At 30.8% G+C, this 19,406-nt stretch overlaps 1 protein-coding gene across 2 annotated transcripts in view; it reads right to left on the reverse strand.

The window, feature by feature from the left end:
* Positions 1-19,406, reverse strand: part of Stg1 (stargazin-like protein) — an 83,526-nt gene that overhangs the window by 46,116 nt on the left and 18,004 nt on the right. The window contains exon 1 of one of the 2 annotated variants that reach the window (XM_026632611.2): positions 10,327-10,524. The exons of the other annotated variant lie outside the window; for it this stretch is intronic. The gene's annotated coding sequence lies outside the window, so the exon portion shown is untranslated. Of the gene's footprint in view, positions 1-10,326; positions 10,525-19,406 lie in introns of those variants that run through there. 2 annotated transcript variants of the gene reach the window in all.

The raw sequence follows: 19,406 nt of genomic DNA on the forward strand, positions 1-19,406 counted from the left end.
CTAGTGGCTATATATAAGGCCAAATATCCCGAGGTTCTGGATTCAATCCCCTGAACGTTTGATGAGTTGTTCTGCGTACGCCCAAAAACGATCCTCAAAAATCAAGTTTTTAGTTTGTACGTTAGTCTAGTTAGTCTTTCAATATAAAGGCTCTATGTAGAACTTTTCTATCCGTGTAAAACCAGGATGTTTAGCTAGCTTAATGAAAGTTTCGTTGTTTGTTCCCATCAATCATCAGATAATGTTATCGTGACAGTATTTACGACTATGTTAATTACGTAACACAATTTTGACCGTCATTATAGAAACTTTCATTTCCTATGGGAACAAGTTCGATAATGTTGACTTGGGGAACAATCTAACGAGCTTTTACGAGTTTTACTGAAAACAATCTAGATATTTTTTTGATATTGCGTAACGTTTTTTTTATTCTCTATGTAAGCGTTAGGAGAGATGAGCCACCTGATGGTAAGTGGTCACCATCACACAGATGCCGTATGAAATAGTAACTATTCCTTGAAACAGCAATGCGCTATCAACTTTTGAAACTAAGACATTATATCACTAGTGCCTGTTACACTGACTCAGTCGCCCTTCAAGCTAGAACACATTAATACTGAATATTGGTGTTTGGTGCTTAAATATGCGATTAGTTGGTGGTACTTACTAAATGTATATGTACGTAATAGATTTATTATTGTTAAATTTTTGATAAAATATGAATAGTATTACGAATACACAAACATAACTAAAACTCGTCATGATTATACTTAATGTTCTCTGTAAGTCGCCGCGGTAATACATAAAACTAAAAGTAATAAAAATCATAATAAAAACGTATCCCATTATAACGTGATAGATTCTCATTCGTGGCAAATATTATTCCATATTTTATTTGATGGTATATCTTTAAAATTAATAAAATTATTTTTAGACTTGTTTATTTTTGCAATAATTGAATTTTAATAAAGATTAATGTTATCAAATTATCATTCATCACAGTTCAATAAAAATAATTTTTAATAAGAATTTTATTTTATTATTCATTTTTTCGAAATATCACCAATTAAAAAAGTAATTATCAATCAGAATCAATCATAATACATATTTAGAAAATTGTATGTATCACACAATCCTCACATAATACCTACTTATGTCGCCCGCCCATTTATCTCAAATCGAGGTTACGTCGACAGTATTCATTTATTATTTTCGTATTGTTATTATCTTATAATCTTTGGACACACTTTAAGTTACACTACCGGATATTCAAACAGTTTTCGTTCTACAAACAAGAGCTGTCTGTTCTATTTATAATCTTGGAGCGCGAGACTTCCTTGGGTATGTTTATTATAAAAAATACTTACAGTTGCTTTAGTATATGTTTACAATATAAATTCACAATTAAATATAGATTATTTTGATAAAACATTGTCAGTCATTGTACAAACACAAGAAGTAATGGAAAACTTATAAAACCGAATTGCCGGCTCCGCAAAGTCAATACATACCTCCCGTGACATTGTATTCGATTCTATTAGTAATAAGTATACTTACTCTAAACTTAGTTATATATTTAATTTGGGAAAATGAGTTAATACTGAGTTGCTTGCTTGATCTTCTTTGATGTATATAAGCACATATATAGTATTTACGATCTATCCTTACATTCAATTCTATAACGGAACTATTCTAAAATGCTTTACTTAAAAAAATAATTTTATTTAAACTAAAATTAATAATAATAATAAAATTGCATCAATTGAAATGATGATGACGTAGCATAATCGCACAAACATTGTCAGACATCTAATAAAACATACACGCACACAAACACACTTTCACGTGTCACAATTATCTCTATATCTATGTGGTATATAGATAATTTCTACATAGTTCTTTATAACTAACATAATAACATGTTACAAAATTTTAGTCGTATTTAATAATACTTTTTTTTTTGTGATAGCTGGCAAATGACCTGATGGAAAGCGACTACCACCGCCCATGGACATTTGCAACACCGGGGTGCTTGCAGATGCGTTGCTAGCCTCTAAGCAAGGAGTACACTCTTTTCTTGAAGGTTCCCAAGTCGTATCGGATCGGAAGAGCCGCCACGAAAGCTGGTTCCACAGAGTGGTTGGGTCAGGCAGAAAATTTATACCGTGTAATCTCTTTGGTATTAACTTTTAACTATTTAAAACGTTACAAAAATGAAGTGTAACGCTGTTAACTGTTAGCTGTTTAAATAAATAATCTTAAAATTGGTTTATTTTATCTAATTGAAGCATATACATTGTCATATGTATGTATCTCATAAAGGCCATCCATGCAGCCTCTCTTTTGCTCTCAATGAATTGCTGGCAATGAGTGAAATTCATTGAATCGAATGTGCTGCGGAATTTAGACACAAAGCGTTAAAAAAATCATCAAAGGCCTTTTATCGTGGCAATTTAACTCGGATCGCTCAGAAACGATTTGAAAATTTTGTATCATACAATGTAAAGATTTTTCCTTTAACGATATTATATTCGCTTCGGGAATCTATTACTTTTAATAATACTTATTAGTTTCGTGATGGCTTAGTGGATGGAAGACTTGAATTTTAATAGTTGACTATGGGTTCTAATCCAGTCAAGCACGATTGAGTTTATAGTTGTAAATCTGCATTTTTGAAAAATATTTTTCCTGTCTGAAAGGAAATGCTAATATTATGAGAAAACTTATTATCAAATTAAATTATATCATATCCTATAAACCGGCAGCGTGCTGAAGTACGGTCTAAGATTACTTCTTAACTAAAGAAAATGCCTTTGTCCTGCAGCGGAATAATTTACAAATTGTTACTGTATTTAAAGGTATTAGCGAGTTCTAAATAGTATACATATTTTTAATGATAGAATTGCTTTAAGTACATGTGGGTGCCAAAGTAAAGACGTCAACTTTACAAGCGGACAATTGTGGTTTAAGCCAACACTGCTATGACAGAAATTTAAGTAACATATTAATATTTTACTGCTTTTTATATTATTTATTTTTTACAAAAAAAATTAAGTTGTTTAACAAAAATATATATATAAAAAAAAACGTGAATTATAATAATTTTCCCAATATTCTGTTCCTCATAACATTAAATATTATTGTAAAATAATATAATAAAATATATGAGATTACTTTTAATAAACAATAATTTGTGTACTATAAATTTACATATTTAAATCGATCTTTATAAAATATTAGTGAAGTTCATCGGACAAGAAAAACTAATACCCGAGCAAAGTAACGCACCTTTTTTCGTACGCTCCGTTTATCAAACAAGATGAGTCAGATGTAACAAGTGAGATAAAAAATTAGATCATCATAATGACAAACGCGGCTGAGACTGCACTGTGATGGAAGCACTTGCAGTCAGAAAGAACGAATTTGAACAGTAAAATTCTCAGCGTAACGGTGTTGCATTATATAATAAAACCAATTATTAATAGTAGAGGAATTATGTTAATCTCGGTCAATGACCTTGCACCGAGTAAGTTTAAACAAATTAGTGTACACTTGACTAATCTCAATAAGATATCTCCTCCAGCCAACCTTTGAGGTGAGAGGAGAATTAATGAAATTTGTAAATAGAAAGTGTATGACCTTATAGCTTTGTGAGTTAGGATCGTCTGGGTAGGTTACCACAAAATTTGTTATGTTGTTAGAAAACATGAATACTTCGTATTGCTGTCTTCTTCGTGATACCTGTATTTGTGGTTTAATGAGTGAGTAAGACAACTACAACAAAAAGGGATAGAACATATACGGTTATATGTTGGCTGGAAGCTTTGTGGGTGTTATAAGTAGCTTCATATTCCAATGTATTATAATAATTAATCATCATTATTGTTTGTCCTTCTTTATTTAGAACGAACAATGCCAAAAATCTCTTTTTGGTAAGAGCTTGTAACAGTTACAAGAAACTAGCTGTGCCTGTGACTTCATGCGCGTTTGAATTTAACAAAAAAGTGATCGTTGTAGCCTAAATTACTCCTTATAACATTAGCTTTCTACCAGTGAAAGTCCCGTCAAAATCGGTCCAGCCGTTCGAGAGATTAGCCGGAACAAACAGACAGATAAAAATTAAAAAAAAAAGTTATTTTGGTATATGTGCCGTAAAAAGCGGTTATTTTAATATTACAAACAGACACTCCAATTTTATTATACGTATAGGTGTTACAGTAAACTTTAACATAAATCTATTTAAGTTCTTAGAATTTTAAAATTTTATTTTTCATCAATATTCTTATTGTTTTTTGTTTTGTTACACTTGAAATTACTTTTTAAAAACCTTATTTTATAAACTTTAATTATCTGTTCTTATTAGGTTCACTCCATACTTTAAACTAACACTCAAAACTTTGTCGACTTATGTGAGTCTTATTTTGGTATAAAATGTTTGTGTATTAAACTATCTTTCCAGAAAATAAATAAATAAATAATACTATTCTCTCTGGTGCATATATTATATTTTTAATAATCATTAAATTAATACATCGCTTCTATACATTATCTTGAATAAAACGAGAGATGTCGTGGGACGCCCGGTTGGTACGAAGTGGCTATCGCTGTATATTATGTGTTGATTAACAGACGCGTGAAATAAATTTGTGAATAACTAAATGACCATCTCAAAATATTCCCGTATGAATAAAAATGATAACCATAAAATAAGCTTTACGAAATAAAATATAATACGTATAAAATAGAAAGAGACTGAGAGCAAAGAGAAAGATTTAAAAACGTCGCCTAGAGGGGGCATAACGCTTTTCATTACGCGACCATTTGTTACTCATTCCTTTACAGTAAGCTGAGAATAAAAATATCGTTCCAAATTAAAAAAAGATTGACATTATAAAACTAGAAACTTAATAATTTATCGACATAGAACTAAACGCAATACACTTATAATCTTCTAATTTTTAAATATTAATTTTTATAAATATAATATTCTAAACAACATATATTTAAACTAATAAAACATTTTTATTATTTAATTATGTCTCTTCTTCTTCGTATGCTTCATTATTGATGGTCGTGCTTGTCCTGAAATGCTTTTACCGATGTGTCGACTAGCTTCCTCCGCACCATCCTATCCTCGACTGTTCTCAGGGCAGTCGGAATATTGAGTCCCGTTATATTTTGAATCTGGTCGGACCAGCGGTGGGTAATCGACCGCGTGATCTTTTGCCTTCGATTTTCAGACTGTCTGGTTATCTCCGGGTTTTTTCGAGTTCTGTATGTATGTCGATGCAACAATATCAATTCTTATAGTTGTCAATTTGGCTCGGTTATCCCACATTTTTAGGCTCATTGCCAACATTGACGGGCTCAAAATTCGATAAGAAAAATAATCGTTCTGTTTGGACAGTTGTTTGATTTAAAGTTTGACAATGTGTTTTCTTATAATAAACTGCTATTAATATAGCTTATCGCGTGTAGTGATATTTGATATGGAATATTCTATTTTAATCGCAATCTACTATTTGAAATACGTTTTGTTATAAATTATTTTAATGTTTAATTTTATTTGAACGTCGTGTTCCCTTTTCAAAAAAAATAAATTAAGTTTTTTTCATTACATTGCTTGGGAATGAATTCTGTGAATCCCGTGGCGAATTACTGTATACTAATCTACTGTACTGTATAATAACCTTTTGCAATATAGTGCGTTAGATACATAGTTCATGGATGTTAACACACATTGGAAATGAAACGACCCCTAGCTTTCCTTTGTTAAATTGAAAATTCTACATTATATTATAAGCCCGTCTTGGTATGGCTAGGTACCACCCATTCATCATATATTTTACTTATGTTGTGTTAGAGTTTCGAAGAGATTGAACCAGTGTAACTACAGGTCTAAGGTACATACCATCTAATTTGCCAGGGTTACGGGCGCATTGGCGATAAAAAATGGTAAGAAATCCTTATGGCGCCATTGATATTAACAGAAATACATATTTTTTATTGCGTTGAGCTAAGGTTAGAACTCATAACCTTATCTTTCAGTCATTATATCTAACCACTAGACTTAGGAGGAAAACAAAAATGATCACAATTACAATATTTTGTTGTTGAAACATTTGGACCTTGGAGTAGTAATGCAAAAAGCTTCATTAAAAATATAACACCTCGCCTTATTGCCTCCACTATTGACAGGAGGACTGGTTCGTTTTTTTTATCAGAGGATCGGAATTGCGATTCAACGGGGAAATGCTGCTAGCATTCTTGCCACCATTCCACGCGGTCATGATTTATACAGTAACTATTTTTAATTCATATTTGTATATATTTAAGGACTTAATGTTAACAATTCTTAGTTAAATAAAAAAAATACAATATTATAAAATACATATGTATTAATACTTATAAAGTGCATTTATAAATCGCAAATACTTTAATGACTTGTAAGGGACACGACCGAAATATAAGTTAGGTTTTACTTTATTACTAGTAAAGTAAGTTGTTTAAGAGAATTGTAAAAATAATTAATTTTCAGGTATTTCGTTAAGGTTATATGTTATATGATATGTATGAACTTCATTGTTTAGAAACTTTTTTTATACTTATATTTTATATTTAAAAAAGTAAGTAAGCACAACTGCGTAGAAAGATAATAAGTACTTTTGTACTGAAATATTTGCACTGTAATGTAAACCATTTCCCGAAACGTTAATGCGTCGCCAGCTATGGCAATTAAAAGGTCATATCTCTGTAAATACACTGGCTTACTAAGAAGGCTCGCTTAAGACTGGTGCTTTGTAAGAAATAAAAACATTCCTTAAACTCTACCATTACGTCTCCAGCTATATAGTGAAAATAAAAATAAATCTTTTTTGAAATTGGAACACTTGAATTTATGTCAAAACGTATTACCAAGAGGAGATCAAGATTGACATACAATATTTCTTATCAAATATCACTATTTTAATATACTCGATATTTTTTCCTATACAACATGCGATAAGCTTACAAATACTTGTATGTCAATATAATATTATTGCAAAAGCGACGTAAACGGTACGGTTACTCGTTCATACTTTAAGTTTATTGAAATTCTCTGAATACTGACGAAATTCTTTGCGAACTGAAAATATAAGGTTACATAACGAAACGTAAACGCATACAAAATGTTTACCCGAACTAACATCGTGTTCCACGAAAACATTTCTTTGGGTTTTAATAATTCAGAACCCCTGAGGCAAAATATTACAGAAAATCCATCAGATCTTTTCGTCTAAAAATCTAAACTAAAGGTATTCATTAAATCTTGCGAGCTTTGTAGCGATTACCACAATAGCGCAACGGCATGTGGGTTGCGTACTGATGTGAAAGTATCGTATTCAATCCTGAACAACTCCTATCGCAATGAAAGGTTATTTGAACGGAAGCAATGATGAGTACGGATTACGAAAATCAATATTTACATAAGAATTATTTACATTGAGATCCTAATTTTATTCAAATAAAAATAAAGTTACTGCACAAATTATTACCGCCTGAAATGTTAGCAGAATCAGCAATAAAAAACATGGAATAAATTATAGTATTGGTGCAGGTTGGATTCAGATGATGCTAATAAAATTACTTTGCCTTAAACAATGTAACTAATCACAATTTATGATATTAATTATAAAATAATTTGATTTATTTGTATTTTATTATAAGAGGGTAAGGGTTAATAAGTCCATTGAAAGCTTGAGCACTGGGAAACGGTAATGTTTGGATGAATTAAATCTAACCATATTTACTTGGGTTGTACTTAGTCATTAGTCAAAAAATCAAAAAATTTGGAAAGTCGATTCTACCGAGGAAAACCTACTAGGAACTCAGTAGTACCTAACTCATAGCATTCTTACATTATTTTTAGTAAAATATATTTACCGGTAAATTATTATACTTACATGAAAACCTAGAAAATATACTATTTACAGAATATCATAATTTGTACCCTGAAACTTAATCCTTACTAATATTATAAAGACGAAAGTTTGTATGTATGGATGTTTGTTACTCTTTCAAGCAAAAACTACTGAATGGATTTTAATGAAACTTTACAATAATAAGAGCCAAGATGGCCCAGTGGTTAGAACGTGTGCATCTTAACCGATGATTTCGGGTTCAAACCCAGCCAAGCACCACTGAATTTTCATGTGCTTAATTTGTGTTTATAATTCATCTCATTCTTGGCGGTGATGGAAAACATCGTGAGGGAACCTGCATGTGTCTAATCTCAACGAAATTAAACGGCTTAAATTGAAAAACGGATTCTGCCATATGTGGCAGAATCCCGCAGCGGAGCAGCGTGGTAGAATATGCTCCAAACCTTCTCCTGCAAAAGGGAGAGGAGGCCATAGCCCAACAGTGGGAAATGTACAGGCCGTTAATGTAATGTTACAATAATATAGCTTGTACATCAGAATGACACATGGGCTATAAGTAAAATTATCGTCTGAATAAAACCTGACAACCAACCCCTAAAACGCGACCGTAACCACGATCGGTAACTAGTTGTTATAATATTAAATAGTTTTCATTGCTTCATATTTTTAGACATATTTTTCATATTATATCTAATTGATATGAAATTTTTGAATAATATATTGATAATCGTATTTAAATGTAATAATATAATAACATGAATTTACCTATAAACAAACTTAAATACCATATCATTTGTTTAAAGAATTTAATTTTCTCTAAGAATCTTAACACACGCTTACAAAGAAAACCACATTTTTCTTATTAAATTCATCATAATCGAACAGTCATAATATTATTTTGCAATACGTCTAAGAAATATTAATTCACAAAAACACAGGAATCACTTATAACTTACTCTCATCGTTCGGTACTTACAATTAACGATAATATTTATCAATCAACCCTACATGTTATTATGCCAGTTGAAGAATACAAGATCGCTGCCACAGTGAAGTTGATAACAGTATATCAATAAATATATTTAACAATAATATATGTTATATAAATTAGGATTCTTCCAGAACTTATGCTTGTATTGTAAATGTAATTTTCCTGAAAAATAATCTACTACGTTAACTTCTATTATCTTCGTATCATAATCCGAGAACACATTATTCAAATACTAGAATGAGAAAAGATCCAGTACCACAGTCTATACGTGAAATAAAACAGTACGAAGTGTTGCTAACTTAATAATATGAGCTGCAATAGAGAATTTATTAAAAGAAAAGCCTCCTTAAATTTCTTATGGTGCCGACCTAGGAAACGAACATATGACATCGGGATCTGTAATCGCCTAAGCTACCAGACCAAAGGGAAAGTAGAAGAAACATTTCTAATAAAATTGATATCGTACGGTATATTATATGAATTTTACAGTATTTAAAAAAACCTACTTGAGTAAATAATATGTATTTCGTACCTTGTAAATATGTGTAATGTAACTCAAAAATTAAACGCAGTAATGAAACGTAGATTAAAGTTAAAATATACGAAACCTTAAGATCAGTTATAAGATCACTATGTAATCAGGATTAGCTTTCATTTAGCCGCGGAATCTATACATCCATAAGGTAATTTACATATTTTATTTTATCATTAAATATATTATAGCTTTCACCAAAATCCTAAGATAAAATATGAAATATATTTAAATCTATTAATTAGATTTCAAACGAATAGAAATCTTGAAAATCGAACTAATATCTTATTAATAATAGAAAGAACATATTATTATCTTTCATAATAGTATTCGTTCATTCAAAACGATATAAAGTTACTGAAATATTAGGAGTCGTTAATAACAATTATATATGCCATCGCATAGTACACTCAATTTAACGCTATACCGAATATACCTTATGAAACATACTTCACATACTAATTACGTTAGATTCGATTAATATTACATAGTTTATCACTTTTCATTAGCCGCGTTCTGTATACACATTAGTAATTAAATTAATTAATGTATGCCAACACTACGACGGCTTATTTAATATTTCGCTCACATAATTAAGCAATAACACCCTCGATTTTAGTAATCTTCTTACTTACTTAAGCACTTTAATGGAATGTATTCCTAATGCCGGCTTTCATTCGACATTGAAAACAAACATTATTAACTAATATAAGTAGTGTGAAATAAGGACATTTATTTATTTAAAATTTATACGATTCTAATTTAACTTTTACTAAGTTCGATTTAAATAAATAATTATAATTTTGTTATTATATTAATTTATTGAGTATTATTTTATAATATTTAAGAAATAATGTTTTAGAAAAGTTACATCTACTTACCATATAACAATCACCAAAATTTGTAACCAACAAATGCAAATCCTTAAAAGTCGTCGTGCACCATTCCACAAAAAATATTAACACTTCGCGTCTACAGTTTTCGTAGACACACTTATTGTCCACTTATTATGTTCAGGCTCGTAACTGAACCACCCGCACCGCTGTAGCGAAGCACGTGCGTATTCCGTAGCTTGTTAGGAACACTGAAGTACATTCGCTACGAGCTACGACCCGAATTCTGCCGACAACGCCCGACTCGAGCCGAGAACGTAAGCCGTGATTGATATCAAATGAAATGTGAGGAATGAGTAGTTGAACCAGGGCTTTTGTTTTAAGGATCACATTTTTGTCCACCGTCGTATACATCCGCCTTATATATATCTTGGGGCGTTAATCTTGTTTATTCTATAAAGAATAGGACTTTCCTTTTAATATAATATTTTTATCATTCAAAATTTAGCCATTAGTTTTTTTTTTACTTACCCTATAAAATGATCTTAAAATTTTATAAATATATTTATTTATATTAATTTATATAATTAATTTAATGTAGAATTTAAAATACTCGAACGTAAGAAAGATTTTGTTTTCGGTACAAAAATATGTAAAAATATGTATGATTTATGTTATTATCAAATATGGAAATAATATATATTAAATAGCTCTAACTTATTAGTAGTTCTCTGGAACTATAAGCTGAACTTACAAACTTCAGACAGGTATGTTCCTTATAGTATAAAGTCATTCAGTATGAACTGATTTCACAGAAATGAACTCACACATCGTCGAGCCAGACTGGGTCAGGAAGTTATACGACATTTCCTTTGGATCTATAAATCAATTAAGATTTATATGATAGAATGTGTGATACAGGTTAATTACAATTCATGATTTTATTATGAATACAAGTAGACGTGAGATAAATTACGTGAAACTACGTATAATCTATTCAAGAATTACATTTTAAATAATATTTTATATGAAAAAGTTGTATTGACAAGAAAACCTTACGTATTTAATTGCCTGAGTGGATTGTAATGAATAGATATTTATAGGACATCCTACAACTACTGAATAAACGACACCCTTATAATGTGATCTCTCTTGTATTTGTCTGTCTATCGATCGCAGCCTTTTATACAAATATACTCTAAACTAAAACAGTTACAATTTAATACTCATATAGACATTATTGTTTCTGTTTCTTAGATTAATTTAAATACACTTATTATTAGACAATTAAAATTACATTTTCTAGGGCACCGTGTGCCATATCACATGAGAGTTGTCTTTTTTATATTATATAGGTAGGCGGACGAGCACATGGGCCACTTGATGGTAAGCGGTCACCACCGCCCCTAGACAATGACGCTGTAAGTATTATTAATCACTCCTTACTGCCGCCAACCTTGGAAAATAAGATGTAATGTCCCTCGAATGTCACCGAAAATACTAAGTACGGGTGTTTGAACTGGTCGTTACGACCAATATAAAAATATATATTTTTTGTTCAATATTAAATCGCATAGTTTAAAATATATTAAAATTGTTATCGTATCTCTAAAACTACTGAGACTAAAGTGAAAAAAAACACATTTTATAGAGTCATTCAGAGTTTAAAAGAAAAACTAAATGAAAATCTTTAAATTTCCGGGAAACGAAATGTGTGAGAAAAACTAAGGTAGATGTGATAGACCTCGAACTTTCTAAAGATAATATTCTCTTTGAAATTTTGTAAGCATAATTGAGAAATTCAAGCTAAAATATACCAGATAAAACATTAATATTTGCTAATAAGGCCATTATAATAATAAAAAAAAAATTACTGTTGTAAATTAAGATTGCACGCTCATTAATACATCTGTGTCATCGAAACGATAAGTATTTCAACAGATAAGAATTGGTACCCCTATTAGCAGTTATTATTTTCCGAGTGAACGTTCGTGGTCACGAAAATGAGGAAATCGTTAAAGCTTCTCCCACTGCGGGCGATGCAATTTCCGATTAACTGATATACATGATAATAAAACACTTTATAAGATTTTTATTATATTTATAACATTATTTTTATGTAGAACTGGCAGAAATCAGAAAAGAAAAAGCGTTTTCCTCCAGGAGACCTTGCCTTCGCCTTCTGTGTCTCATTCTGTTGTATACGGTTTTATATAATGTTTATTAAAATTATTTTTTGTTATTGTTTTAATTCACACGGAATTTTAATAAACATTTCGTCATTGTCAATGAATTATTCTCAAACGCTGTTAAATTTTTTTTATTGTGTCTTGAATTTAATACATTTTATATAGAGAAAGGAATTTCTCGTTCCATTCGAGAGTCCCACGAAACCTCTCGCATTTTTTTTTCAAAGAAACCGTCAAATTTCTTTTAATTTTTTTACTAATAAAATTATTATGATACACGAACTTGTTTTTACATGAAATATTATTTGTCTGACTTAGAATGAAAACCATTATACTTTATAAGTACGTTTTCGACGTTTTAAGAATCAACTGTAAATCGAAAGTCCTAATGTTATTAATAAATATTATTACTTGTACTTATTATAAACGTGATTTATAATACACGTATTTCCGGTTTCCGCTAAACATTGCATTTGATTTGTTATATTTTATCTTATATTGTATAATAACATAGATATTTAACTCGAAAATCTAGAAGCATGTTATTTATTATCTGGTCAACAATAAGATGAAGCTAGATCAAGGAGAATATTGTGATCAAATAAACTAAATAATTATATTACGCAGACAGTCTCACAGCTTAGACATATTATAATGATGATATAGTACATAAATTAGATCCAAGACATATTCATAGGAATTAATATGCGAATACGTTGAATTATTATAACAAAAGTTCTTGGTAGTAGAGCTTTAGGTAAGACTGGGTAGGTACTTCCCACTCATCGCACATTCTATCCCCGAGCAACAATGTTTATATGACTGAGTTGTTGTTGGAAGAGTGAGTGGGCCAGTGTAATCAGAAGCGAAATTGTCGATATATATGATAGTTAAATTTTCTTAAAATGCCAATTTCTAAAAGGACTACTAGGTGGCCTATAATACAGTTTAACTACCGATTAGAAATAAAAATAAAATAAAAGTTTGAATTATAGCGCAGCGTATTTATACCTAACGTTGCGTTAAATAACTTAACTAGGTTTAACATAATATTGTTACATGGAGTTAGTTTTAACAGTATTTTTTTACCTACAAATATTTATACCACGAAGGATTTTAATTAATTTTCATGATCCCAATTAAAACAGTCTATACCGTACCTATAATATAATCTTTTAATATTTTGTTTAAAATAAGAGACTTAATGAGTTAATCTCTAGTATAACTATCGCTTTACTGATTATAAATTGATTGAACTTTTAATTGGCTACATACTATTACTTAGAAGAGCTGAGATGGCCCAGTGGTTAAAAAATTGTGAATTTTGACCAAGCGTTGCAGGCTCAAACTGGGTTCAAATACTGAGTTTTGATGTGCTAAAATTACGTTTATTTATATCTTGGTCTACAATGTAGAAAAATATCCCGAAAAAAGGTGTTATTTTTTAAATATAAAATAGGTAGATGAGCAAATGGTAATTATGGTAATTAGTATCAACCATACACATTGGCGCCATAAGAAATTTTAACTATTCCTCACATCGCTAATGCGCCACCATCCTTGGGAAAGAGGTTGTTATGTATATTGTGGCTGTAGTAACACTGGCTCACTCACCCTTCAAAACCGAAACATAACAACACTAAGTATTACCGCTTGGAAGTAAAATATGCGATGAGTAACCTACATGGCTGGGCTTGACCAAGGCCCTACCACCAAGAATAAATGTATACAATTGTTTTATTGTTGTTGAACTTTTGAAAAAATATGAATAGCATTACGAATACATAAACACAATTTATATTACTATTAGTTATTGCTGTTTGGTGGTAGAATATGTGAGCAGTGTGGGAAATGGAATTCTGCCACAAGTGTATCATCTATCCAGCCTTTTATTCGCGAGGGGGTTTTAGCCCAGCAATGGGACTAACAGGCTATTTCTCTACTTTTTACTAACAAATAATGTACAAATACAGACAATTGTTTTGGTAAACAAAATATCATATGAAACGCTTAAACGTTGCTATAGATATGTCAATAATTTACGTATATTGAATTTATCGAATCTTATTAAGGCTTCTATATGGAGGAGTTAAATCCTCCCGTAAACGCTCTCATTGTACTAGATTCTAATGACGAGCCTTCTTCAATTACTTGTTTTAGTGTTATACAACAGTGACGCAACAAATTTCAGTAGTGCTTGCCTGGGTTTGAACCCGAAATCATCGGTTAAGATGCACGCGTTCTAACCACTAGGCCATCTCGACTTCGAAAGTACATATACTTAAAAATATAAATTAAACGTAATCAATGATTAGAAATAAGAATTATGATATTTTTTTTTAACTATTATCTAATAAATAATAATTCATAAAAACAATAAGATACAATAAAATTAGAAATGAGCACAAACAACATTTTTCGATTGAACTGTCTATCGTGACATATGTCTAAATCTTTGACATGATTACCAATCGTGATGTATAACAATGTTAACCTTGATATGCTGTAATTTTTTCCTATATGCCCAAGTAATCCCTAAAATGTAATTTCATTTCGTTAGGAAAGTATGTATATATGTCTCAAACATCGCAAGAGTTTTTTTCAGAAAGGTTGTCAAAAGGTCCTGGTGTCAAAGTGCATCCGCTATTACAAAACAAAATGAAAATGAAAAAAACTCCCGAGCTTAGTAAGTACTTGTTTATTAAAACATACAAGGGATGGTTGAAATTAAGGTTGGATTTTTAACAACGAGGTTTTGTTATGGTGTATGTAGGCGGATGAGCAAATGGGCCTGATGGTATGGTCACCACCAACCATCACACATAGACAATGGCACTGTAAAAATAATTACCATTCCTTACATTGCCAATGCGCCACCTATCTTGGCAACTAAGATGTCATATCCCTTATGTCTGTAGTTGTACTGGCTCACTCACCCTTCAGACTGCTCTTTGGTTTTAATATAAAAAAATGATTCGGTTTGTTTGCAACGCTTTCACAAATTAAATATTGAATCGAACATCATAAAATTTTCGATACACGTTACTAAAAAGGACAATGAGTACCTAACATCTGCAAATTGAACACCTGCGGTTTGAACTCAGGACTTCAGGATCTACAGTCTGATTAGCTAGCCACTAGACGAACGAGGCAATCAAGTTATATGAATCACTATCCATTAAGCTTATGACCGCAAACATTATTCTTGTTCCACATATTGTACGTAAATACACACTACACCATCCCAATAACAAAAGCAACAAAGATAAATAAATCTTAGATCTATTTCCTAATAGCTCTGCGATATATATATATATATTTATTATTAATCTATTTACTCTACCTAACCATTGATACATGCTTTAATTTTACTTCTTTAATTCCAATTACAACTTCTAAATTGCGATGCTGGCTGGTAATAAAAATATGCAGGAAAAAAATACAAATTAAAGATAATATACACCAATGGCAAGGCAATACGTTTGTGGAGACAATTATTAAAAAAACGAAACGTAAAAATACAAATAAATATAAATATGTCAAAAAAAGTATTCGTTTAAAAAAACGGTCAAAGTTATTTATTCATCTTCAGTTCTCTTACTACGTTTACTCGGTTGATGGCATGTCTCCTATACCATCAAACGAAGATAAAAGCCACTAGAGATTATGTACAATGAGTAATTCATAGAAAAATGTCCAAGTATAACTAAGGTCATGTTTTTTAAATATCATAATAGAAAGGCCAACAAATCAGGCCTACTAATGGTATTTTCTGCCTAAGCATTTTAAGTATAAAACATTCTTCTAACTGTCATACTTTTGGGCCGAGATGACCCAGTGGCTCGAACTTAAATTGTGTAATTCATCTTGTGCTCCGTGGCAAAGAAAATATCGTGAGGAAATCTGAATATTTGAGAAATACTGCAACATTGTATAGGTAGTTTTTATATCGGAAATTAAGGCGCGAAAAGGTGGAAAATCAATATTCGTATGGGGGTAAGAGGGGGGGAGGGAACGTTGGTATGCTCTAAAGTTTTATAAATTTCACGCGGGTAAAGCTGCGGGTTCGGATAGTTGAATATAAAGTTAACGCTGATTTGAAATAAAAATATGACAAAAAGATTTACAAAAAACACAAAGACACACACTTAATATATACTCATGTGTCTGGTATTGAATCAACTCATACGTCCGCTTTCATATCAAACTCTATTCTACTATTATAAGTAAGAAAGTAACTCTGTCTGTCCGTCAGTTGCTCTTTCATTGACAAACTGTTGGACTGAATTTTGTTAAAATTGGGTATGAAGCAAGCTTGAACTTCAAGAGAGGACACATGCTAATTTTTATACCTAACGTCTTACGATTAACCTGAAACGCGAACGACGTCGAGGGTGGCAATTATTTATGTTATGACATTGTGTAATCCTTATCTAGTAATATTTTCTAAATAATATTTAACATTATTAAAAAACAAAATTGCTAAGGCTGATTATACAATCTAAAACTTATAATAAGGCCCTAAGAAGGAAATACATCCTTCGCGGCTTCGCAGCTTCGCGGAGTCGGTAACTTTATGTTCTATCAATATAATCTACATCATTATGAATATACATAATATTACTATAAGAGTATTGTGATGTAACAATAAACAATCCTACTATATTATTTAATATTCCAAATGTATTCCGTAGATTTCGCCTGATATCTTGTTGCAATAAAAAAAAAACACACATTATTTATACACACATTAAGAAAATTCGGTCTTATTCCGTCTTAGAAATAAAATCAGATTACACCAAATAAAGTTTTATCAGAACCTTCAAATAAATCATTCAACATCGTAACTATTTCAATAATAGCCGCTAAAATGGCGGAGAATCATTTAGCTCGGAGCTTCCAAGTCATTTGTGTTCATTAGATAGTGTCCAATAATGGAAACGACTATGGCATAACGAAATGGCCCCGAAAATGGTCCTGGGAGGCATTTAACTGCACACAGAGGACGCGAAAGGTTCGCTATGGGACACTCGAATCAATGAAATTGGTCTATCTCGTATGAATATCGCATCGTTTTATTAATAGTGAATGATCGATTTATTATTATTATAACGAAAATATATTCGCTTCCATTAAATTATATACGAAAGTAACAGCTTGTAAATGTCCCAATAATGGGCTTAGATGTGTCGGATGAGAAGGTTTGGAATTTATTCTGCCGCGCTACACCACCGATTTGATAGATTTGTGGCATGTGACAGATATGGCAGATTTCTTCGTTACGTTTTCCTTCAACACCATCGCCAGATATAATATAATAGAGAAATAATAATTGTTATTATTAATAAAATATATCTTACGTAATATAGAACAAAGGGATTAAACTCGTGGTATTTTAAATATGTATTTATATCAATTGATCACGTATTTAATTAGAGAAAAAAATTATCAAAAATCTGTACTACAAATGAATACCTTTGCCCAGCAATGGGAAAATGTTGTGGACAGTATTTATTATAATTTTGTTTTCCTTAACTATGGAATTTATTATAGTCTGCGTATGGTCCTTTGAAATTGGATTTATGCTTAGTATGTATGCAGTTTCGCAAAGGCGGACACTTGGACACGTAGTTTAATTAGCAAATCTCCTTGGACCCGTCGAAGTGCCACTAAGTCGCAACTTTTGACATTATTATCAACTTAACAATTTTTATTTTGCTGCTTTTTTCTGTTATGAATGCAGTTTTTCAGTTTACCATAATAAATAAAGATATGGAAAACTACTTTTTAAAAATATTTATTATAGTTGTTTATATTTAATTTTATAAATGTTTTTATTTAAATATATTTGACTATGAATAAAACAAAAGAAGTCGATCAAATTTTCATTTTACTAATTATAATTTGTTAGAAGTATATAATGTTTATATGTAGTTATAATTGTTTAGATTTTACTTACCTAATCGATATGTCATTCCAAACAAATTTTCTGAAAGAGTAGAATGAGACCTTTATATGATTAGTGTTTTTTGTTTTGCATTCCTTATAATAAATAATAACAACTTGGTCGTTTTTTCGTCCACGAAAGTAAAAGTCTATACAAACTTTGATTAACACTCAACTACTTTGAATGTAGTTCAGTTACAAATATCCAAGGCCTAAAATATAAACATAAATACTTCTACGATCATAATATTGTTTTTACTAAGAATTTAATAACTAGCTACACGTTTCTGCACCATTCAGTAAAATAAAGGTCTTCATAAGGGACAGAAATATCTTATTCTTGAGCCAAGTATCTTTAAGGGCGCACTCAAATCAACTCACCAAAGTTTCATCATAATCGGACGAATGATTTAGAACTATTTAGAGGACAAATATAGAGTGAAATATTAATTTTATTTATTGTGATAAAACAATAAAATTGCCTTCTCTTTCAAACGAGAACTCAACCTAAAATATGACCTAAAGACATTTCTATAAAGCAATAAAATTTGATCCCGACACAATACAAACTAAATGCGTTTACTTTAGCCATGACATCGGATCCATCACCGTAAGTGTCTTACACTCAAATAAATATAATCGATGGAAACACTCGGAAGGATTATTTCTCATCTTCTTTTGGTATATATCACGTTGTTTAAAGCCTATAAGTATATTAGATACGTTAATGTGGTGTTTGTTTTATTTTGTTATAATATACACTTACTAATTGTCACCCTGCGAGTAATTTTGTTAGTTGTTCGGTATTAATAATAATAGTTTATAAAACTAAAAACACGCTTTTAGCACGCACTAAAAATTACAAAAGCAAACTCTTTCATTTAATACCCATATCATGGGGGTGCATTTCAAATAGCCCATCCGTCATCTTGGATGTCCGCCATGTTGGATTTAAGTCACGTGACTATTTTTTTCTTATTCCTGATAGCAAGC

The sequence above is a fragment of the Vanessa tameamea genome, chromosome 9 (assembly GCF_037043105.1).
Source record: "Vanessa tameamea isolate UH-Manoa-2023 chromosome 9, ilVanTame1 primary haplotype, whole genome shotgun sequence".
Taxonomy (NCBI): domain Eukaryota; kingdom Metazoa; phylum Arthropoda; class Insecta; order Lepidoptera; family Nymphalidae; genus Vanessa; species Vanessa tameamea.